This window comes from Rhinopithecus bieti, unplaced genomic scaffold (genome assembly GCF_001698545.2).
Source record: "Rhinopithecus bieti isolate Rb0 unplaced genomic scaffold, ASM169854v2 scaffold_84002, whole genome shotgun sequence".
NCBI classification, from domain to species: domain Eukaryota; kingdom Metazoa; phylum Chordata; class Mammalia; order Primates; family Cercopithecidae; genus Rhinopithecus; species Rhinopithecus bieti.
The window spans coordinates 673,973-699,374 of record NW_016841755.1 but is presented as its reverse complement, the minus strand read 5'-3'; the positions used below and the strand labels follow the sequence as shown (position 1 = coordinate 699,374).

The 25,402-nt window shown below is 42.5% G+C and overlaps 1 protein-coding gene and 1 pseudogene across 2 annotated transcripts in view; one reads left to right on the top strand and one right to left on the bottom strand.

Moving 5' to 3' along the window:
* Positions 1 to 22,235, bottom strand: part of ZNF407 (zinc finger protein 407) — a 478,257-nt gene extending 456,022 nt beyond the window's left edge. The window contains 1 exon segment of the mRNA XM_017866127.1: positions 21,964 to 22,235. The gene's annotated coding sequence lies outside the window, so the exon portion shown is untranslated.
* Positions 22,236 to 22,302: 67 nt separating this feature from the next.
* LOC108525054 (uncharacterized) lies at positions 22,303 to 22,688 on the top strand (annotated as a pseudogene). The gene has a single exon (XR_001884207.1). The product of XR_001884207.1 is annotated as an uncharacterized LOC108525054 (transcript).
* The last annotated feature ends 2,714 nt before the right edge of the window (positions 22,689 to 25,402 follow it).

Sequence of the window (25,402 nt, the reverse complement as noted above, 5' to 3'; positions counted from 1 at the left end):
CCATCTCTGACAAATGTATCTTTTGTAGTCAGAGATGTTTACACAAAAAATACTAAAATGTAATATATCTCCCTTCAAAAAGTTTTTTTAAAACCAATGCTTTGTTGGCATTTCCACCTAATTGCTTTTTTTTTTAATTATTGGGACAGAAAAAAAGGGGACAAGGGAAAGGAACGGCAATTCTATAAGCAGAAAGTGAAAAAATTCAATGCCGTTAAAGGCAGACACCTAGGATCGTTTGTATCTCGTGCCATTTGAAACAGGTTGTTTTATTATCAATGTAGCTAATCACGATGAAACCATCTCGTACAACTAAAGACATTATAATGAATTTTCTTTACAGCTACAGAGAAATGGGATTTGCTGTTTCACATCAAATAGAACAGGCTGTATAAATTCTTCTTCCTATTTATTGTAAAATATAATTTCATCTATAAAATCAGTCATGAAATATTAAAACTGAAACAACAGAATTTATATCCTTTACTTAATTTAGTTTAAACGGTCTATTCACTAAAAAAGGTGGGGGGAGGTGACATGTGATAGAGCCCCTCCTTTCTCATTAAGTGTTTCCATTAGACCCTTTATTTTCAAGAATTTATAAAGCGGTCATAAAAAAGGCATTCCAAGATAAAAGTATATGTTCCTTAAATTTTCCTTTCATCTTTTTCAAAAGGCAAGAGGATAAAGCATATAACACATGAATGTCAAGGAAAGCAAAGAGGATTAGGAGTATAAAATTAAAGAAACATATAATAAATTTACAGTGAAAATGTTGAACACTTTTGAAAAAGAACATTAAGCTTCAGTAAGCAGGCCACAGCTTTCATTCCAATTGTACCAACAATAAGCTGGAGGACACAGGGCAACTCACAAAACTTGGCTAAGCCTCGGTTTCCTTCTTTGTACAGTGAGAAAGAGGGACTAAGATTCCTCAATTCAATGCGAAAATATCTTTCCAATATTAAGGAGTTGTTGAACACTCAAAAAGTAGAAAAAAGTACCTTAATAATGGATTTGGGTTTTGTTCCAGGAAATACAGGGAAAAATAGTATTTCCAAAATGTAAATCTGGGAAAACAAACCACTGTTCTTGCTTATATTCACCAGGTCCATGAGAAGACATGAAACACAATGGCTAATCAGAGAACTGCAGGGGATGAAAGACAAAAACTACTCAATTTGGACAAAATCCGAAAAACACTGTAATTCTAAATGTCAATAAGCTAACATATGATATAAAACTATCAAGCCTCAAGACATATGGAACATAAATTATTAGGTATCAAGGATCTGAGTTTTAAGTATATTTAGAAAAGAGAAAAACTTTAGTATTATATTTTTTAATGGATATAGTTCTATCCAAGTCCATTTGAATAATAAGGTTAATAGTTTTTTTCCTCTGCATGGTGAAATTGTAGGTAATCTTTTCCTCCTCTTCTTGGCACTTTTCTATACTTTCCAAAATATATTACTTTGCGGGGAAGAGATGACTGAATGGGAAGCTTTAAAAATGTCTCTGCACATTATTGAAGCAATGGAGAATGACGACTACCTCATTTTTTGTTTTTTAAAAAAAGCCAGCCCTTAGATGGAAATACATTTATGATCGAGGTCCTCAGACTAAACTCAGAATCAGAACTCCACAAATGAATGTCACAAGGTGATTTGTTTTAAGAGTCAGAGACGCTTGGGATCCAATTTTGGTCAAACACTCATCTACACCAAGAAAGTTACCTGTGGTTCGCTGGACCTCACATTCAATACTGAAGAATGGGCAACTGGGAAGTTGCAGAAAGGATGGCCAGTTAACAAGGAGCACACCTGGCACGGAGAACTTGGTCTTTAGTACTATTCCCCACTAAAAGCCTACTGGGAGTCTCAAGAAATGGCTGATTCCAGGGCTGGGGCAAGGTTGGCACAAGGTAAGCTTGGAGCATCTCACGGCAGAAAGTAGGGAAATGCTTTAAAGAAAAAAAAAAAAAGGTTGCACAAAGACACAGGAGCCAGCTTCTTGAAGGGGGTTCCCACTGGCCAAATCTGGGACAACTGGAGCACGCAAATAATGAGGTCCCATGAAACCATTACAAGTAGGAATGAGTAAGCCCACTTCAATGATTGAATGATAGACAAGCAGATGGAGAGATGGATGGAGGGAGGAGTGGTGAGAGAGAAGCAAAGGGATGGCTCTGTTTATAGAAGGCTGAGGGGCAACCGGCAAATATGGAGGGAGTGCTGGACACATACAGAAAAGCATATTGGCAAAGACTGCATCAAGCAAGAATCATCAAGGGATGCTAAATCTAAGGGGGACGTTTAGATTTGGAGCCAAATGTCTGCACAGTATTAAAGCATCTCCCCATAACCTCCTTATTAGTTACAAGGGAAAAACAATCCTAATAACCGTCCAGTGGATACACTGGCAATACCTTGCCTGCATGATCAAAATCAACATCCTCAATGAAGAGCAGATGGACACAGTGTGTCTCCAGACATGACCCCGAGAAGGGCATGACATCACCTGTGCATTACTGCAGCCAACAAAACCTCCAGCTAATGAAGAGAAAACAACAGACAATACAAAACGAGGAATGTATTGTTTAAAGAAGGAAGAAAAAAGGTGGAGAGGACTGCACTCTTCAAAAATGTCATGAAAGGCTTTATGAAAGTATATAAAGAAAGACTTCATACAGAAGTATTCCTGATTAAAGAAGGCTAACGATACATGAATTCCAGTGCCTGTTCTCAGACTGGACCCTGTGCTGGCAGGAGGAAAATGCTACTGAGGACATTTTAGGCCAACTGACAAAAAGCACCAATGCAAATTTATAAAACTGAAAAGAGCGCCACAGTCACATAAGAGAAAAATCCCTATTCTTAGATGATATAGACTGAGTGTTTATGGGTAAAAGGTCGCAATGCATTTAAATGACTCTCAATGGTTCAGGAAAAAAAGTAAAGCGTGTCTATGTGTGTGGATGCATGTAGTGGGGGTTGGACCAAGGATGTACGTGGTTGCCCGGTGGAACCAAAGGATTGGCACGTGGTGCCGTGGACACGGAATGCACCCGTGGTGCCGTGGGGGAACATGGAAATTGCACGTGTGCGTGGGACACGGAGCACGTTGGTGCGTGATAACGGGGAATACGGATGTATGTGGTGCGTGGATACGGATGTACGTGGTGCGTGGATATGGATTTATGTGGTGGGCGACAGAGTGTGGACATGAGTGAGCAAGAGTGAGAGGAAACAACAAAGCAAATGGGGAAGCATAACAACAGATGACTCAGGATGAAGGTTATACAGGTGTCCTACAAACATTTTCTAGTTTTGTTTGCAGATTTTTAAATCAATTTCAAATCACTTCCAAATAAAAAGTGAAAAAACAACAACAATCAGAATGAGGGTAGAGGGGTGGAGGGAATGGGCTAGTTTTGCACATATGACTTACAAAGACCTCTACAACATCTCTAGAAACTGTCAGAAGGGTCAAAAGAATACAAACCTCCCTAAAAACGACAAAGGTTTTCTTAGACCTGACAAAACCTTTACTACACTTAACAGTTCTTAGCCCCCACAAAGACTTCCAGGAATCCAAAAAGCTTTATCTTCAACTAAAGGCTTTACTGAAAATTATAACCTTCCTAGTACAGCTAGGTCTCTGTACTAAGAAGTTTCAAACTCCTTTGCCACTGGAATCTTTCTGTCAATTCCTGTTCACTGTGGTGCCCACACCAGTCTTAAAACAGAGTCCTGGGTGACACTAATACAAACAGAATGTCACATATGAAAGGACTGCATGGAGTTTTTTCCCCATTACTGGCAAAATTGGTTAACACATGCTGAATTCAACAGTAACAATCATCCATCGACGAAAGATAACTGTTCCTCCTGTCCCATTAAAATGTGAACAATTAAAACTATAATAGGGGCTGGGTTCGGTGGTTCACGCCTGTACTCCCAGCTACTAGGGAGGCTGAGGCAGGCGAATCACTTGAACCCGGGAGGTGGAGGCTGCAGTGAGCCAAGATCACGCCATTGCACTCCAGCCTGGGCAAAAAGAACGACACTCCGTCTTTAAAAAAAAAAAAAACGGCCTTTCCCCATTGCTGGCACCCTTTCACAGATGGCATCACAAGTCTTCGATTACTTGTTTTCACATATGCACAGTGGCCCCCTTCAGACTATGTGACTAAGCAAACATTGCAGTCTAATAAAATGTCTAATACAGTCCTAACTCCGTAATATTACTCTTCTACAGTATGAAGAACAGGTAACAGAAATGTTATATGCGGAGAAGGAAAACTGCAGAATATGAATTTTCTTCAAATCCATAATCTGCCATTTCTTTTAGATTTGGACACAGTGGCTGCAACCAACCCAACAAGAATTTAATGCCCTCACTTACAACTGCCATAATATGTTAACTTTAAAACAGCTCAAATGTGATAAAAGTTTTTTTTAAGATGGAGTCTCGCTCTGTCGCCAGGCTGGAGTCTCAGCCCACTGCAACCTCTGCCTCCCAGGTTCAAGCAATTCTCCCGTCTCAGCCTCCCGAGCAGCTGGGACTACAGGCGCCCACCACCACATGCAGTTAATTTTTTTTAGTAGAGACGGGGTTTCACCATGTTGGCCAGGATGGTCTCAATCTCTTGACCTCGTGATCTGCCCATCTCGGCCTCCCAAAGTGCTGGGATCACAGGTGTGAGCCATCGTGCCCGGCCTTTGATAAAAGTTTTTATCTCATTCTTAAAAAGGCACCTTGAAGCTCTGTCTTTGCGCTTTCTCATTCCCTGCACCCAGCTGACAGAAGAAAGTAAGCATGGAAGAGGTGGCTGGCTCATGGCTTCTTAAAGGCTTTGATGCTGAAGTGTTATCTATCACTTCCACTCGTATCTGCTGAGCTGCAAGGGAGTCTGCAAAACATAACCTGGAATTGCGCAAAGGGAAGAAATGAGGTGGGTGGATAGCTAGCCATCTCCGCCACACATCACTCCAAAAATGATCACGCTGCTTGTCATTCCGCCACTCATGAAGGCTTTTAGCCTTCAAAAGACTTACGAAAACCTTTTTCTCAGAAATGCAACTAGAAAAGCATTCCTAGTGCTATTACTTTCACATTTATAAAGCAAGAGAATTACAGACAGTACCAATCATTTATAAATCTAGCTAATTATCAAAAATATGAAATCTCTAGGTCTTACTCATGAAAGATTCTGATTAAGAAGTTTGGGAGAGAGACAAAAAATCTGTACTTTTAAAGCGTTCCCTGGATGATTCTGATGAGCCAGATTTGGGAACCAATGGACTAAAATCTCTAACTCTTAAAAAAAAAAAAAAAAAAAGAATATCCACTGAATGCATATTTACCAGACACAGTACTGAGGTGAAGAAAAGGAGAGGGTGGGAAGTGGTAAGTTCCCACATGCACTGTACGTAAAAGCATACATGCACTATACGTGATCCGCTATCACACAGAGACTCCAAACACATTGACCTCCATCATAATTTGCCACATAAAATTATTCTGAATGCCACTTTCAGCAAACATAGCTCTGACCTACCACCTTGAAATCCCAGGGTGTTACAGTGAAATACAGTAAAACACCGCCCATATTGAAAACCAGATTTTATACCCTGAAGATTCTTACTAAAAATTATTTCATCCCCCTTTTGGAAACTGTAATTTCTACTTACTTTTCTTTCTAAGCTATTTTTAAAAGTACATTACTACCTTAGTAGTAACCATTGAATTATAATGGTTTTAAAATTATATTTTAAATTAACATGCACTCCTATAACTGCTGTTCCTCATTTTATAATAATTGATCCAATAATCATATATCAAATTCTGATCCATAATTCACGACCAGCAGAAATCATAAGTGAATTACACACTTCCAAAGAAAAAGTCTGTTGTTTGTTCTAGGTTTAAAACACAAAGTTTCCATTATATTCAATACCTGTAAAGCATGCTGGGCTTTGGCCACATTTGATGATTAGACTGGCATTACTCCAACTATGTTAAACAATTCTATTAGGTTTCTTATTACCTTGTTTTTCTTTAAAACAATTAAGTGTGTTTGTTTAATGGGGGGAAAAGGCACAGCATTTATAAAAGGGAAAATTAAGGGAAGTATGAACACCACACACACCGAAAAGCACTGAGAATTAAAATTTAGATTTGCTAAATTTAGCAAAATTTAACTGAAACTAGAGGAGCTAAAGTGCCTCAAATCTGTTTAAGAAACCTGTTCTATATTTCCCCATTAGGGATCTCCTACAAGTACTACATGTGTTTGAAATGCAGGCATCCTTGCCACAGAAGGAGTCTCATGGGCTGTCAACTTCTTAGAGAGGTGCCGATTCTACCAGAAAGTATGACATTACGTAACTACAAATGCTTGCCAGTTCTCATGGTTTAGAAAATTTCAGCACCCAATATCAAAGAAAAACAGTAGTGCTGTTTGTCTCCACAGGACAGGTAATTTGACTTCCAGAGTCATCTTTTTATTTTTCCTATACTTGTTAATTTCAAGGAGTGACTATAACATGATGGCTTAAGATAAGGTTTACAGTAGAAGCAACATTGATTTAAGAAAAAGTCCCATAATATAAGATAAATGACAAAAGAAAATAAAGTTGTAAAAGGTTAGAAAAAATCGGCAAACGTTGATTCCCCAAATGTGTCCCCACTTTTTAGCAAGAAATTGCCTAAGCAAAGAAGTATGATTTCCAGAATCTTGTGGGAGGATACTACTACTTTCTAATGAACTGAAAGATGCACTCCTTAGAAGTCACTTAGACTCAATATTCAAGAACTAAAATCAAAATGTGATCAATTACTTTTTATGCTTTAGAGACTAATCTCTTAGAATGATAAAGTCACACACGCTAGTTTAAAAAAAAAAAAAAAACCTACTAAGATTTTTTTAAAAAAGGAAGTAAGTAAACCTTTACCAGTCTTCTTCCACACTCCCATTTCTGCCTTGATTTTTGTTTTCTTTCCTCTGGCTCTCTCAGACATACTATTTTTGCCTATGCTTGTCTTCTTCCTCTGCCCCTGCATGGCAGTGATTCAGAGTCAGACTCCCTTCTGTGCCTGATCTCTCTGTGCCCATGGGCAAGGTGCCTCTTCTGCAATGCAAGGATAACACTTTTAATAACGCCTACCCCACAGAGTCACTGAAAGATGCAATCTTCATTTATTTAATGGCATATAAACTCGGCATGTCACGTGCTCATATCAGTGTCTGGAACACAGTAGGTGCTCAGTAAGTATTAACAATGATCATCGAATCCAGTCTTTTTCGTATCTCTACTCCTGAAGGTCTTTACAGGAGGCCAGCTGAAGAGTTAAGTTCTATCACATTCCTCCAAGAACCTATCTCTTCACCTCCATCACATCCTTTTCATATAAACAGAAAAGTCCCGACATAGATAAGTATGCAAAATAAAAAATCGTAAATGTTTGTTTTTCAAATATTTGGTAAATACAAAAAACTTTAAATATGTGTAAAGGTGTTACACAAAAATATTACAAAATCCTGAGCGCAGACAATAGTTTAAGAAAAACAAATCATCTCTGATAATTTGTCCCTCTGTTATTATCACCTTCCTTCTTATACAGTTATCCACTGACTTGACTCTTGCATGTATCATTTACCCGCTTTTCTTTATTACTTTATCATATCCGTATTTCTAACAATCTACAATTTTGTTTTTGCATGTTTCTAAACTTTAAAAAAAAAAGGGAAAAAACTGTGCATTATTCTACAAGTAGCTTTTTTTCCCCTTGAGATTATGTTCCAGTTGTGTATTATCCTTGGTGATGAATGCAGCTAACATTCACTTAATGTCACTACTGTACAGGACTTCACTATGGGAGTATGATACAATGCAGGCATCTGTTCTCTGATGGACACTGCTCCCAGTCTTTCCTTTTACAAAGAGTGTGACTGTGAGCATCCTTGCACATGTCTCCAGGCAGTCATGTGCATGAGTTTCTCTAGAGTAACGGTTTTCACATTTTAGCATCACATTCCCTACAGGGCTTGACAGTCAGAAACCTGGCCCATCCTCAAAGCTGCTGATTCCGTAGGTCCACAGCAGAGGCCCCAAATCTGCATTTCAAACGCGTTCCCAAATGATGTTGCGAAACAATTCAGAAATCACTGCTCCAAGATAAAGACTGAGTGGAATTAATGGGCCAAAGGATACATGTATCTCAACTTCACTAGATACTCTCAAAGGCAGCCTATCACTTCCACCAGCTGTATATAAGCATTCCAGTTGTTTCCTGTCCTCCCAACAATATTGTCAGACTTTTTACGTTGTTGCCAACCTAATGGGTAAGAAACTATACACCATTTTGGTCCTCATTTGCATTTCCCTAATTATGAACAAAGTTGAGCATTTTTGCATTCAAGTTTCCTCTTCTGTGAAATGCCTACTTAGGTCATTTGTCCCCTTTTCTGTTGTTCTTACTGATTTGTAGTCACCCTGCTGGATACTATCCTCTTATTACTAATATGTGCTGAGTATGTCTATTCTCCCTATGACCTGTCTGTTCACTTTCTTGATGGTTTTTCTTAATAAACAAAAGCTATCAATATTAATGTTGTCAAACATACTGATCTTTTCCTTTATGGTCTGCACCCTCTGTGATCTTTTTAAGACCCTCTTTCCTATACCAGAGTCATACAACTACTGTCCTGGATTACCTTCTAAAAGTTTCATAGTTTTGCCTTCTATATTTAAGCCTTTAATTGACATGCAGTTGATTTTTGTGAGTAATGTAAATTAAAAACATACCCCACCCTCAGGAAGTTTCCTGTTTGGTAAGGACCGCATGTAACTTTAGGGAGGATATAAAAAGTGATGGAATATTCATTAGGTGTTAACCATTACTTCACTGAGGCTTATTCTGATCTCTCATTGAGACAGAAAATTGGAAAATTTCACATGAACATTTGGAAGATTATTTGTGAACTGTAGTCAGACTGTGATCCCCACTTACTACACTCCAGGAAGAAACCTTAAAACTGTCCCAAAACAGGCCGGGCTCAGAGGCTCACACCTGTAATATCAGCACTTTGGGAGGCCAAGGCGGGCGGATCACCTGAGGTCAGGGGTTCAAGACAGCCTGGCCAACACGGTGAAACCCCACCTCTACTAAAAAATGCAGAAATTAGCCAGGCATAGTAGCAGGCGCCTTAATCCCAGCTGCTTGGGAAGCTGAGGCAGGAGAAGCATTTGGGCCCGGGAGGCGGAGGTTGCAGTGAGCTGAGATCGAGCCATTGTACTCAAGCCTGGGGAACAAGAGCGAGACTTCTCTCAAACAAAACAAAACAAAACAAAAAGTCCCAAAATATTTAAGTCTTATTCTAAAAAACTAAGGAGTCAAGCATTGGGAAAGTACAGGAAAACGAACATCCTCAAATGGTACTGGCTGGGTAATTAATTACCTATGTGGAGGGTAATCTGCTTGCGCAAGCACGCACGCACGAGAGAGCGAGAGGGAGAGAGGAACTGTGTGTTTCAGGATGTTCACCATGAACTGCAGAGAAAAACTGGAAACAACCTAGTAGCCAACCATGGGGAATGGTTAAAAGTAAAGCTAATGTGGCAGTCCATCTACCTGAATGCTGTTAGATTACACGGCTCCACATTCATGTGAAAAGATTTCACAAAATTCTGGTAACTCGCAAAAGCAGCTAACAAAACGCACGTGTAAGTATTTATTTATTCATTAAATATTTATGAGTGCCTTGTGTGTTGCAGGTCCCAAGCAAGTCACTGGAAAACAAAGAGAGACTTGTTCCCTGCCTCCAAGAAGCTTACAAGCCTGTGAAGGATACATCCAATGTGTTTCTTCTAATATGCTCCAGTTGGGGCAATAAAGGCACGTGTGTTTTGAGCATAGAGACAATTTATATTACATGCATACACAATATATACAGCAATGTCATCCACATGATCTACAAAGAAAACATACCTACCCAGTTCTATGAACCACCAAATGGATAAGCCACAGGATACTTAGAGCAACTACCCTGTGATGAACTGAAACACAGTCATGGACGACCTAGTGATGTTTTGGTCAACAATGAACCACACACACGATGGTGGTTCCGTATTATTACAATGGAGCTGAAACATTCCTATTGCCCAGTGACATCATTTAGCTGTTGTAATGTCTTAGTACAACACATTTCTCACGTGTTTGTGGTGATGCTGGTGAAAGCAAACCTACTACCCTGCCAGTTATATAAAAGTGTAATCTCCTAGGCCTTCGCATCCACTCACCACTCACTCACTGACCCACCCAGAGCAACTTCCAGTCCCACAAGCTCCATCACGATAAGTGCTCTAAAACAAGTATACCATTTTCTTATCTTTTATACTATATTTTTACTGCACCTTTTCTATGTTTGGATAGATTTAGACATACAAAATACTTAGCATTGAGTTACAGTTGCCTACAGCGTTCAGTACAGTAACATGCTATATGGGTTTGCAGCCCAGGCACGGTAGACCACACCATATAGCCCAGGTGTGTGGTAGGCGGCACCATCTAGGTTTGCATACTCTGTGATGTTCACACAACAATGAAATCACCGAGTGAGGCATTTCTCCAGAACGTATCCCCCCTGCACAGGTAGGGAAAGTCATTCACTGGAAGACAAATGTGAGACAGAGCACAGAACCACAGCAAAAGAACTGGACAACTTCATCGCCTGCCAATTCAATACTGATTGATTGACGGATATCAGCAAATGCATGTCCTTCCAACAGCCTAAACCTTTACCTCTCTCCTGCTATGTTTGGTTCTAACAAATAATAACAAACCTCCTCAAGATATGAAATACCTCACAGCTAAGGTCAAACTCAAAAGATTCTGATATTATGTTCATTTGTTTCAAACTTTTGCACCAAAAAAAATATTGAGTCCTTAATTACAAAGAAAAAATGTTTAATCTCACAGTACAAAAACCTGACACATCATCACCTCAACCAAGAGATCAAAGTTCACGTTCACCAGAAGACGTATCTCCATCACATACCTACTGATATGATGCACTGAGAAGGGCACGACTTCACCCCTGTGCTATTCCCACCAAAAATGCCTCAACCTCAATTTAATCAAGAAAGACCATCAGACAAATCCAAACTGAGGGGCATTCTACAAAATAACTGGCCAGTATTCTTCAAAAGTATCAAAGTCATGAAAGACAAAGCAATCTAAAAGAACTGGCCAGGCACGGTGGCTTACACCTGCAATCCCAGCACTTTGAGAGGCCAAGGCAGGCAATCACTTGAGGTCAGGAGTTCGAGACCCGCCTGGCCAACATGAAGAAACCGCATATCTACCAAAAACACAAAAATCATCTGGATGTGGTGGTGCACGCCTGTAATCCCAGCTACTCAGGAGGCTGAGGCAGAAGAATCGCTTGAACCAGGAGGCGGAAATTGCAGTGAGCTGAGATGAGCCACTGCACTCCAAGACTCTGTTTCCAAAAAATAAAATAAAATAAAATAAAATAAAATAAATCTAAAAGAACCATCACTATCACAGACGGGAGAGACCAAGGAGACATAACAAACTACAATGTGGGATACTGGGTTGGATCCTGGACCAGAAAAAAAAGGATATGAACGGAACCATTGGTTAAATTCAAATAAATGTTTTAGATTAATTGTTATCAATTGCCTGGTTTCAATAATTATATTACGGATACATGAGAACAACAGGGAATGCCGGCCAAAAGGTACGTACACAGGAACTTTCTATTTTTGCAATTTTTTTTCTAAAATTATTTCAAAGTAGAAAGTTTTAAAAGTCATTTCAGATGAAAGATAAAAGACAAAAGGAGGGATTATTCACTGACTCTAACATAAAAATATGCTATCTCTAACTGTTGTGCTAAAAATGCTCAGTAACTACAAATAAGGATTAAGCTGGAATAAACAAATTACAATTGTTCAGGAAAAGCCTGTGATTGGGATACTCTAGAGAACAGAGGAGCTCTCTAGGGCACTGAAGTCTCTCCAGATAAATGACCTATCTTATTTCCCCTTTACTCTTTTAATCCATTTCAACTCATTTATTTGTCATCTACTATGGGCATGTAAGTGTGCTAGGGCCTGATGAGATTTTTATATGTAAGAAGGGATATTTAAGTACACAAAATGACAGAGAAAAGTACAGAGTAACAAAATCAGAACTAATTTTTCAGTCCTATACACTCCAGCAATCAATCTGGACACTCTTTCACAGAAAATGTTGCTAAGACTGGGCCTCAAAGTGCAAACTCAGCCCCGTCAATGGCTAGTGGTCCTGACAAACAGAATTAGCTCCAAATTTATGACTGAAAACACCACAATGACTCTGTGAGAAATACTCCATTTCTATTTTTTCCCCTATCTAATCACCATGAGCATTTCTTTTTTCTAACATAAAATTAAAAACTAGATTCTCTGAGTACTAGGGAAAAGGTTAGTCTGGTGTAAACCTGGGAAGGTTTACTTAATCTCCTCTTACAAGCGGCCTGAGAGATCAAAGCCACACCAGGTGATGCTGAGGCTGGAGAAGTGTGGTCTCAGGTGGCAGCTGCAAAGTCGCCCGGGGAACTTGTCAGAAATGCAGATTCTTGAGCCCCAGCCCTGGCCTGCCAAATCAGTTTCTGGTTGATGCCCAAACCCTCTCTGAATTACACCTGATATATCTAAGATTATTTCTTCTATTTTAAATAAAATTGCATTTACTTTGCTTTAGCTAACGCCATCTAAACTCTAATTCTGCTGTTTATTTAATTCTATTTAATTATTTAAGTCCTATTTAATTCTATATCAAGTCTACTTTGAAATAATTCCAAAAATTCCAAGAAAACTGACACTCACATGTCTCCTCAGGTGTGCTGACATAATACACCCCACCACAGTTCAGGACTGTGCTCTGTGTCATCACATAAAGAGTATGTGTGATGAGATCACAAGAAACAAAACAAGAATGAAAAACAAGAATTTTTACATGTATAGATCTAGGCCGGGCACAGTGGCTCACACTTGTAATCCCAGCACTTTGGGAGGTTGAGGCAGGAGAAACTGCTTGAGTACAGGAGTTCGAGATCAGCCTGGGCAACACAGCAAGACCCCGTTATGTACTCAAAATACATTTAAAATACATTTTTAAAAATATATATAAACTAGGTATCTCCATTATTTCATAAGAAACTGGTTCGTTCCAGGTTTTCTTCGTAACAGTTCTTAAAAGCACTTTTCCAGATAGAATTCAGCATTACACACACGATGAGCTTCAACCTGAAACTCATTACAAATCAATTACTGTATTTTTTTTCACATAGCAGATTTCCAAATTTCATTTTAAGATCACCATTTAGCTATTAAATACAAAACGATCTCCCAGAAGTTTTTCATCTGTTTCCTTAAAGTGCTCTCCATTTATTTACTGGAAAAGCTACTCATGGCCACACCAGGCCCAGGCCCCAGCTCCGGCCCAGGCCAGCCGCCAGTGACCCCTGACCATCTGAAGGCTCAGGGCGCTTTGGCATGAAACCATGGCCTCTTTCCTCACCAAATGTTCACAGAAACATATTATTCTGCAGGGAACTTCATCGGGCTTAGGAAGTCAGGAAAAGCTCTGAGGAAGAACCCAAGGACCGCAGTCTCCACCCACGGTCCAGGAACCAGAATCGCCTTGCTCGTCACACTAGTCCAACAGCAACATACACAGATGCGGGCTGGGTTTTTGCTGGTTTGGCTGGCTAATGACGTACCCTTCTAGTACACCAATGTGTGTCCCACAATTATATCTTATTGGATTCATAATAAAGCTTATTTTTTAAGTTTAAAAAAATGTGGTTTTCATAGAAATCCTATAAAAAGTTATATAATTCCCTACTCTCTTAACATGTATATAGAATATAATTTCATGTTTTCTTGATGATGCAGGGTAATCAACTGCTATGCTGGGCAGAAAACCTTTACTGTTATGTATGAGGAAACAAACTTCCTATGGTTTTTTAATTTTTTATTTTTTTCAAACTCCCTAGTATGCTGTATGCTTAATTCATGGCATGTGCAGTACGGTTCTGACCACTGTTGGCTAACAGTTATAATAGAGTGAGCGCTGGTTTTGTCAGCTCCTGGATGAAGACTTACCCACATTCTCCCAATCAGCACTCACACAAACACTGCAAGACAACACGCATTTCACAGTGAAGCTACTGAGGCTCAGAGAGATGATCTCCCAGAGACTTACCTGAAGTCACACAGCTAGGAGCCGCAGACAGCGGATCCAAAGCCCAAGTTTCCCAGTCCTTATAAGATTAGGAAATGGTCAGACTGGAGACCTCACTAAGTAACTGGGGGTGAAGGAGGTGCTCTTCAAGACTGAAGTCATTGCGGGAAAGTCTCTCACCCTAGAAATGGCCCTGGGAAGGCAGACCCCAAATATCAGAGAATGCACTCCATTTCTTTCTTGGTGTGGCGAACAGTGAGTAAAAAGGTTAATAAAACCCTTTCCCTGATACATGAAAATTAGACTGTTAGTTAAACCATCTGGCTCTGTTCCCTCTGGTAACCTAATAAGGGTAAGAATGTCAACTATGCCACTAAGCGAAATTGCTTATTGTAAGAATGGCCCAACTGGTAAACTCCATCTAGACTTTGAGGACCTATTCATGAACTATAAATATCTGATGGGGACACCATGGTTTGGGTGCCCTGGGGATGCAAGGACTCTTATAAATGGTGAGTGTCCCACAAATGAATAAAATGTAGTATACACCTCAAAGGATTTGCGGGGATTAAATGATATATGTATAGAGGCATCTGGCACAGTGTTTACATAAAGAACTCAAAAACATTATTATTGTTACTTCCATTGAATTCTATGTTTATTTATTATCCTCTGCCAAGGATCCTACAAGCCATGCCTATGGAATGTTCAAAAACACTGGCTCCCTATGGGGCATGAGATTTCAAAGATAAGGCTGTGCCTACATCCACGATGTGGCTCTCATGTCCCTGCACTGGAGCAGCCACCTGGAAAGACAGTGTCTGGACAGCTGTGCAGACAGTTGCAAGGACCACCCCCGAGAGAAGATCTGTCACTTTCAGCTGGCAAGCTGTGGCTCTCGTTCTTCCCCTTCTCCAGACTGTGCGAGTGGGGCCTAGGGAGGTCTTAGAAGTGTGAGTTAAACCTAAGACCCCTGGTGGCCACAGTAGACGAGCAAAGGATCCAAATGCACATGAGGAAGCTTCTGGGATAGGGAGAAGGGAACTTGCCACAGGGATGCAAACCAAGAGCTAACAAGGAGAAAAACTAGTTAAGGACCCGTCTAAAGAACTTAATGGAATTCCCCGAATCCCAGGAAGCAAAGCAGCTACAATGGAATCAAACTTTGTACTTTGTGAGGAGGTGGCCTCTCTTATCTCTTCATCCCCCCTTCCTTAGTGACCGAGTGAACTTACATGGTTTTCATTTCCATCCACTATCCATGATGCCTAAATGTTTATCTCTAGCCAACAGCTCTGTAGGTACCAGACCCCTAAGTCCATCTGGATGTTACACGCACTCAACTTCCCCCACAAATTTACCCCTTTTTCCTTTGTCCTTTATGGCAGTAAATAGCTTTACAACCCATCAAATCACACAGGCCAGAAATCCTTAATGTCCACTAATAAGATAACGTTTAAATAAGCTAATATATCCATAATAGAAAATAGTACATAGATGAGGTAACACTGGAAGCTCACCAAGACATCTTGTGAAGTCTGAAATCACTTAACAATGGTTACCTCTGGAAAAGTGCCTGAAATCAGGGAGCACTTCTTCTCTCCAGTGCTTGAATGTTAAAACAAAAACCAACAATGACCAAAAAAAAAAAAAAACAACACTTAAGAATAAAGAAAGATATGGAATGGATCTACTGTTTCACAGGCATCAATAGTGTCTCACCAACAGACTGAGGTTCCAGGAAACGCAAGCCTAAGCTACTTCCTCAGGACAGGCACCGATTACCTGGCCTGCCTTACATGGTTGGCCTTACAAGTTTGGGCTTCACTGTCAGAATTGCTTCATAGAGAAGATACTGTTGTCATTGGCTTTGCTCACATTAAAACAATGGGCACTTCGGCCTGGTGCGGAGGCTCACGCCTGTAATCCCAGTACTTTGGGAGGCCGCGGCGGGCGGATCATGAGGTCAGGAGATCAAGACCATCCTGGCTAACACGGTGAAACTCCGTCTCCACTAAAAATGCAAAAAAATTAGCTGGGCGTGGTGGTGGGTGCCTGTAGTCCCAGCTACTCGGGAGGCTGAGGCAGGAGAATAGCGTGAACCTGGGAGGCGGAGCTTGCAGTGAGCCGAGATCGCGCTACCGCACTTCAGCCTGGGCGACAGAGTAAGACTCCATCTCAAAAAAAAAGAATGGGCCCTTCTAGAAGAAAACTCAAGACTCAAGAAACTGTTAATAGTGATTGTCTCTGGAGAGCAGCCCTGGAGTCTGAGGCATCACTGTACTACCTGCAATTGCTGATGGTGTGCATGCATTGGATTTTCAATTGTAAACAACTAAATAAATAACTGAAGGGCAGGGGGGACTTCCTTTCCTCTGAGAAGTCTCCCTAAACCTTCTTCCAAATTAAAGCAAGATTCCTTATAAGCAACTCTCATAACATCTGTGTAGCACAGAGAGTGCTGCAGGACTCAAAACTTTCTTTAAATAAACGCTAAGACATGAACAAATGCATGAACCTATTACTGGCTCCCCAATGCCCTTACAATAAACTCTTCAAGTATTACCTCGGCCTTCAAGACCCGTCGCAGTTTGGCCCCTGCTTCCAAATGCTACACTGCCCGATGCTTTGCCGGGCTGCCTGGGAGCCTCACCTCTCTCCTGAATGCCCTGTCCCCACACACCAGGGCAGGCTCAGCGGTCAGTGCAGGAGTCCCCCTGCGGCTTCTTCCCTGCCCCCCAACTCCCCTCACACTCAGCCTACCGCATCCTGGGCTGTACCACACAGCGCAGCATGCGTGTTTCCCAACAGGACCAGGGCAATGTGTTCATCCTACCCTTTCCTAGATCTCTAATAACTCACAGACTACACTGGACATAAGAGGAGCTAAAAAAAAAAAATGTTGAATGAATCAATGCTAAAATGTTGTAGAAGGTAATATAACTTAGTGACTAAAAATAGGGGTTCTGAAGTCAGACCATCTCGGTCCAAATCCTGGCTCTACCATTTAATAGCTGCGTCCCCTTGCACAAGCTATTTATGCTAAATTTGAGTGTCCCATAAATCAGTAAAATGTAGTATACACCTCCAAAGATCTGGGGGGATTAAATGAGATTATGTACAGAGGCACCTGGCACAGTGTTTATATAAAGAGCTCAAAAACGTTATTATTGCTACCGCCATTGACTTCCATGTTTATTTGTCTTTTACTGTCCCTAAGTACTTAACACTTAAAATGTCCAGTTTTCTCAGTTATACTCAAGAGAAACAAACCAGGATTATTATATCTGGAAACTACTGTATGAATAAAAGTGATAATCCTCAAAAGGAAAAATGACACTTAAAGAAGACAGCGTTGGAGACCATCATCTCTCTCCACCTTTTTCCGCAAAAGGTTCTCCTTTCAGTGCTCAATTCTAGAAGTTCTAGATTGTACTTTATTTAGTGAGACTGCAATTCCTTTACACTCCTACACTGTCATCAGCTTCTTGCAAGGCTATTTCTGGGTTTTATTCCAGGTAGCTGAATTGCAAGATAATAAAGTAAGCAGGGAGTTACTGCAATTATGATCTACCCGTATAATTACCATAAGGAGACGTTCTAGTCACAATACTGATAAGAATAAAAAGTCTTTCCACTACAAAAAAAAAAAATATATATATATATATATATATACACACACACACACAGATGTGGATCCCCTACTAGTGATGTGAGTTAAGATACATACGTAGGTAGCTATATAAACACATATGTATGCATATATTGTATAGACGCATGTTTTGTACTTCCTTTCTGCTCCAAAAGACTCATACTCACTCCATTAAATTCCACAATATTTACTGATTCCCCTTGATACAGTCTGGATACGCATCCCCTCCAAATCTCATGTCCCCAGTGTTGGACGTAGGGCCTGGTGGGCGGTGACTGAGTTACAGTGGGGGTGTCCCTCACGAATGGCTTGGTGCTCTCCTGAGATGGTGAGTTCGTTCTTGTGAGACCTGGCTGTTTAAAAGTGTGTGGCACCTCCCCACTCTCTCGCTCCTGCTCTTGCCGTGGGATGTGCTGGCTCCTCCTTTGCCTTCTGCCATGATGGAGAGTTTCCTGAGGCTTCACCAGAAGCCCAGCAGATGCCAGTGCCACACTTTCTGTAGAGGCCACAGAACAGTGAGCCAATTAAACCTTTTTTCTTTGTATATTACCCAGCCTTGGTTATCTCTTCATTTTAGGCAATGCAATGGCCTAACACCCCTTTCTATGTGTGAGACACCATGCCAAGAGACTTGGGATGCATACACATGAAAGCCAGTCTTGCTATAATCTAGTGAAGGACACACACACACACACACACACACACACACACACCTAACTGAAGGAACCAAGGCTGCAGTGAGATGCTGGTGGTCTTCTGGGATTGCAGACTCATCCATACAACTGCCCACTCAACGTGTCCACAGAAATGAGCCCACACTGAAGTATCTCACTGGGGCACCTGCTCACCTTCCATCGCCACACAGGGAACACCAGGCTCCACCCAATCACCCAAAGCAGACACGTCAGTGTCCACCTTGACTTATCCATCTCACCTACTCGTCATCCCCGAACCCACTCCACTAACTGAGCATGTACAATCCACTCACTTCCCCTACCTCTGGGCCACTACCCTAATTCAGACTTCTGTGATGTCTAACCTAGTACCAATGCAACAGCCTCTGAAAGATCCCCGTCCCCTAGCCTTACGCCATGCCAACTGGTCTCCATAGCTGCAATCGAAGGGCTTAAAACAAGCAAAAGTGTGCACATGTCACTATGCTGCCTGTATTTCTTCAGGAGGGCCTCTCCAACCTTGTTTTCCACACCTCCTCTCATACTCCGTGATCCAGCCAAACTTTTAATTCTTGAAATGTTCCACATTACCTTTTGACACTTGGAAGTCTTCTACCTGAAACTTGACTCCCTAGCCGCTCTCTCTCTCTTTGCCCAATGAGTTCCTGTTCATTCTCTGATCGTCACTCCCTCCTGGTATTCCTCCCTAACCTCTTTAGGCTTGCTAGGTTCAGTGGTTATGCTGGACACTTTTGCTTTCAGGGCTACCCACAGCCCAAGCTGCCTTCTATTTAGTAAGCCTCCTTTAACGTGTGGGTCTTTGTGAGAGATAAAGACCATCTCTCTCCATCTCCCTGCTCCCTGGCAACTGCAGTGGCTTGGCAAAAAATGTCACAAAGATGCAGGAGCAATAAGAGATTTTCCAGTGGTAGAAGAGAGTCAAAAGTCCAGCAACAGACATGGCAGTTTCTCCAGTAGCAATGTCACCAGCAGCAAAATTCTAGGCAGGCTATTTCTGTGATATTGCCTTGGCTGTGGCCCCATCCAGCCAGCCTCTTTTGGTTGCTGCCTGTTTTTTGAATCCAGTTCCCTGGCCTTCCCATCAATTCTGAAAGCCATCTATAGCCTTCCAATAAATTCCTTTTCTGCTTAAGTCAGCCAAGTCCATCGCCACGGCTGACAACCAAGAATCATGACTGGCATTGCGACACTCTGTGTGCATGACATTATACTGCACTGCCAATGCACATTTGCTGGTCTATATTCCCCACCATCTTGTTCATTTTGCTGTAGTGCAATGGCTGGCACAAAGCAAGCATGCGATGTTTCCTGAACGAATTACTAAATTTCACTAGTAATCAGAGTCGGAAAGCAAGGAAAACGCTTACTGGAGGACCACAGTGCATTCCTAAAAACCAATCTCAACAATGGTCGAGAGTCACAGCTGCCAATCAGAAATATACAGCTTCATTTATTCACCTATTCATGGATTTAGAAAGTAGGATTCTTCTATCTGGGATATAAACCACCTTCTTAAAGGAGATGAGAAAGAGAAGAAATCAAACTAGGAGAGTCTACTGTATTAAGGTTAGCGAGTTCTACTCTAATCAAACAAACCTAATTGGAACGAATATTGGGGAAAACGTCCCTTCAACCAGGTGAATACCCACTAGTCCTTGAGACCTAACTCAAATAATATATCCTGCAAGAAGCTTTCACCACTCTCCACCATCAATCAGCCGTAACTTCCACTGTGCTCCCATCTCTCTATTTTAGTACGTAGAAAAGGGTATTATATTTATTTATGTCTCTTCAATCAGATCTCAAAATCCTCTGGGGAAATATATTATTATTTCCAACACCTAGAAGGGTGTTTGGCATAAAGCAAGAACCAGTGTTTTTGAAATGGAGCCACTTTGCTCCGCTTAAAAGGTACCAATGGAACTGTCCTATTGTTTGTAACTTTTCTGTAAATCTTAATTTATTCCGAAATAAAGTTTAAAAAAAAAAAACGCACCAGTAGCAACTGTGTTATGAGCAATTATCACACCTGCCTTACATGTCGTGCAAGAAGAGAGCTTTACCTTGTGCCAGTAGCAGTAATTTTGTATATAGCAGTGAGTCTCAGTTTTGTAAAAACGGAATAATTCCTACCACACAAGATTGCTGTACTAAATGAAGTACAGTGAGTATGCCAAATGACATAGGAGCTCTTCTTAACAGGGTTCTGATGAGTATATGTTAGGGCTCTCGTCTACAGTGTTCTAAATGGACTAGCACCTCACCACAAAACAGATACATACTACGACTAGGATGTCACCAGGCATAGACTGCAAAGCTGTAACTCAAATCATTATTAAGACTGTAATTACCTATGCAAGTATTTACATCCCATGGATGTGGGAGGTCCTATTCCAAAACTCCCCAATGAAATACAAGGGCTACTGAAAACCCAACTCAACCGACAGAGGTCAGCGGCCACTGCACCCCGCCTCCACCAGCTTAAACTCCAGAAAGAGGCCACGCACCCAAGGCGTGCTAACTGGCTGGCTGGGAAGAGGTGAACATCTACTGAGAAACCCGCTGCTGCCCGCAGCGGTGTCAGGCAGCCGGGGGTCTCCCCGCAGTGGCGCAAAGCGGACTGAAGTCGGGAGTGGCTAGGACCCTGCGCTGCCACGGCGGTGCTCTCGGCCAACGCACTTGTGTGCCCTCCGCCCGCCCACACCAGCGTCGCTTAACGGAAGAAGGCTCGAGTAGCAGCGGCGCAGCCGGGACACCTGGGGGTGACACACGAGTGGGCGGGCGGTCCAGGGAGCCCCTGCTGGAAACCAGACGCTAAACCTTGCAGCTGTGCAGCTAAGGGAGCATCTATTTTCCATTTGAGAGCAACCCGGGCAAGCGAGAACGGCCCGATTTCGGTGCAGGGGTGCATCCCGAGGGGGCGGGGGGCTGTTTCTGCGGCGGACCGGGCAGGGGAAACCGAGGCCACGCTGGATCCGCAGCCCCGAGGTGTCCACGAGAGCTCCGCTCGCGCGAGGGCGCGGCGCGAGGCTGCCCGCGGGACCGGCTTGCGGTGCGAGCGGGTGAGAGGGCAGGGCGGCGGCGGGGGCCGGGGGGAGGAGGGCGGCGAGGCAGCGTGTGCGAGCGAGCGAGGGTGTGTGTCCGGGCGTGAGTCTGGGCGGGTGTCGGGAAGGAAGGGGACAGGGAGGGGCGGAGGCGGGGGGAGGGGGGAGGAGAAAGAGCGAAGGGCCCAGAAGGGACTCTGAGCGCCCAGCCGCCCGGCTTCAAGCCCTCAAGCCACCGCCCCCAGGCCCCGCGCTGACGCTGGACGGTCCCCGCCTCCAAACCCCCCGCCCCGGCCAGAGAATAACTTACCTGTTTGGCGACGGAATTGCTCCTGCTCGCCCCTCTGACTGACTCCTCCGGCTCACCGTCTTCCCTTTGGGAGGAAGAGGCGGGACATCCTGTTTTTCCGTTGAAGGACTTCCGGTGACATCCAGGGCGACTCCGTCGTGGATGCAGCGCCGGATGCCACAGCCGAAAAACAGAATATTGGAACTGGTTTAGTAAGATCCAGGTCGAGTTCCTTGTTTTTTATCCGAGTGGCTGGCAGGTTTATGTGCTGTCTTGTTTTTAACCCATCAGCTCTTGCCGGAAGCCGCTCGGAGATAAAACAGGAAGTCCCACCCCTCCCTTAGAGAAGGAAAACGGAGAGCCGAGGGAGTCAATATAAATACGATGAGCACGTCGGGCTCGAAGGCAGGCGATGTCATCCCGGGAGGAGCGTCTGGGATTTCTAGAGGGTCCCAGAACGGGTTCTTCCCGGGCCGATCCCGCCTGCTTCCTGCCCTGTCCCTCCACCCGGCTCCCGCCCTCAATAAGGCACCCCGAGGGCGGCGCCGGAAACACTGAGAAGGCCCAGAACGGCGCGGGACCGGAGAGGCCTACGCTGGCAAACGCAGCCCGCTGCCTCTCTGCCGGCTTCCCCGGGACCTGGAGTGGCTGCTGTCGCTTCTGGCGCTCCGATTTCGAGAAATGACTTTCAGCTGTGCAAGGCGAGAATGCTACTTTAAATGACGAGAAAAATCTCTCGAATGGCTCCCAAAATAAGGTCCTTGTTTCAGAGGCCACAGGAAACCACCAGCCGAACTCTGATACCAAAAAAGAGGCCAAGAAGCGGAATGTGGCTTGGTGACCAGTTTGGTATTGCCAAACTTTCAGCTTTTATTAAAGCTGAAACACCTTGGCTGTTTAAAACGTTCGACAAGGACTTTTTATGAACGTTAACGGCCCAGCACACGGGCTTGTTAGGAACAAAAAGACAGGACATCAGGATGTGGTGGTTAACAGCCCGCCTGCCCCCTTGTGCAGGTCCCTTCATGAACCTCGAGTTGGAGGCCTTTCTTCTGAAACTCAGAATCTAGTAGGGAAGACCTGTGTAGACGAATAAATACGTCACAGCTTGTTAAGTGCTGTGACAAAGACGCGGTGAAATCCTGCTTGAGGTCATCTGCCTTGCTAAAGAGTTTTGACTATGTTGTAGGCGCAGGGTTGGGGATAGGGTAGGGTTAGACTCTGTAATGGGAAGTTATGTGATCAGATTTCCATTTAGAAAGATCATTGGCCAGGCCGGGTGGCTCACGCCTATAATCCCAACACTTTGGGAGGCAGAGACGTTGGATTGCTTGAGGCTAGGATTTTGAGACCAGCCTGGCCAACATGTTGAAACCCCGTCTCTACTAAAAATTTAAAAATTAGCGGGGCGTGGTGGTGCGAGCCTGTAATTCCAGCTACTTGGAGGCTGAGGCGGGAGAATAGCTTGAACCCAGTGGCGCAGGCTGCAGTGAGCCGAGATTGCGCCACTGCACTCCAGCCTGGGGGACAGAGCGAGATTCCATCTCAAAAAAATCATTGTAAGTAATTGGATTTGTGTGTGTGTGTGTGTGTGATGTTCTGAAGATAGGCTTTCTAGACCGAATCATCACTCAAGGCCAATTCCAACACAGTTCAGTTTAAATCAGAATACATTCAAGTGATAATTAGTTACCTTTTTAAATAGTTTATAGAGAACTTTTCGTAGACATTATCTGGTTTAATTCTGATTGTAATCCACATGAATTCTCTTATCCACAGTAAGGAACAGTAATTTAGAAGACTCTAATAAACTGTTCCAAGATCACACAGCTAGTAAAAGTGGAACTCAACCTTAAACTCCAGAGTCAACCTTTTCCATCTATCATGTGGGCTCAGTTTAATAGTAATAGTTATTTTAAAATTCTAGAGAAAAATGTGGAAAACAATTTCCTCACAACAGGTGACCAGCTGCGGATGTTATTTTTATTCCATTAACCAACATTTATTGGGTGCCTGTTATATAAAAGATAAAACTGGATTCTGCCTTGAAAGAGTTCACTTGAAATTTAAAGTTTATTTGAAAATTTAGTACTTCCTACTCTTTTAATAGCTATTTCAACACTGTTGGTCTTGTATAACAAGGTGATAAATTTCTTGACAATGACAGTAGCACAATTCTGTATATGGATTGGGCATTCTGTGATCTTTGGGTGATTTATCTTGCTACCTTTCTTACCTTGGGGATTTAGTTAACATTTATCTTCCTCCCTTGAGCGGTGAAGTAAAATCTAAGTTTATGTTTCAGTTCTATTTTGAGTATTTTGAGTTACTAAGCCAAGACACTAAGGAAGTCAGTTTGACCTCATTTCCACCTGAGAGATTCCATTGATCTCATTCAAGACTAATTTTCTGATTCTAAGGAAAAAGGGAAGTCTTTTTTTTTCCTTCCTCTCTTTCTTTTTGAATGAATAATACTTGACATGGACAACACAGACTTGTAGTGAAGACAGAGCATCCTAGTGATGAAACCACCTTTGCAAAAATTACAACAGAAAATGATGACAGTGACAGAGATCTGACCTAACCGACTCCATCTTGCTTCTAAACTCCAAGCTGTCCTTGTTCATTCCTGGGCGTAGGCAGAACTGACTTTGGGAGGAACTTAGTTTATAGTATAAGTTTGAAACAAAGATGATAACAGCCCATTCTGAAAACAAACTCCCTTCTGGCCTGGGGACCAGACTGCCTTTGTAGGACTAACAAATTAGCCACAAGATTAGAAATTACGGTTTGGGAGTCATGCAGCTAGAGGCCACAGGATTCTAAACCTCCCCAATTGCTCCGAAGGATAACATCACTATTGTAAAACCCAAGATTGGTGCTTGAGACGTTTTTCAGACCCGCACTCATGGATCAGCTAGCACCACTCAGATGGATAAACTGGCTCATCTAGTCCTTTAGCCCCCACCCAAGAACTGACTGACTGAGTGCAAGAGGACAGTTTCAATTCCCTATGATTTCATGTCACACCAGAGCAATCAATTCTCCCCACTCCCTGGTCTTCTGCTCCCCAAATTATCCTTTAAAAATCCCAGTCTCTGAATTTTCAGGAGACTGCTTTAAGTAATAATAAAACTCTGGTCTCCTGTTTAGCCAGCTCTGTGTGTATTAAACTTTTTATTGCAGTTCCTCTGTCTTGATGAATCCACTGTGTCTGGGCAGTGGGCAAGATGAACCCGTTGGGTGGTTACAGTGACACAAGGAACCCCTGCGGGGGTCAAGACCTGCTCGAAGCCAGCCCCACTTGAGACCTGTTAACCAAAAAAAAAAAAATCCTTTTCTTAAGTCTAGTTTTCTTTTACTTGCACCATGAAGCAGCCTAAATGATACAGATGTTTTATTGCCAAATCTACCAGTTACGTCTTAAGAAAGTTGCAAAGGAAAAACTCAGAGCAAAGAT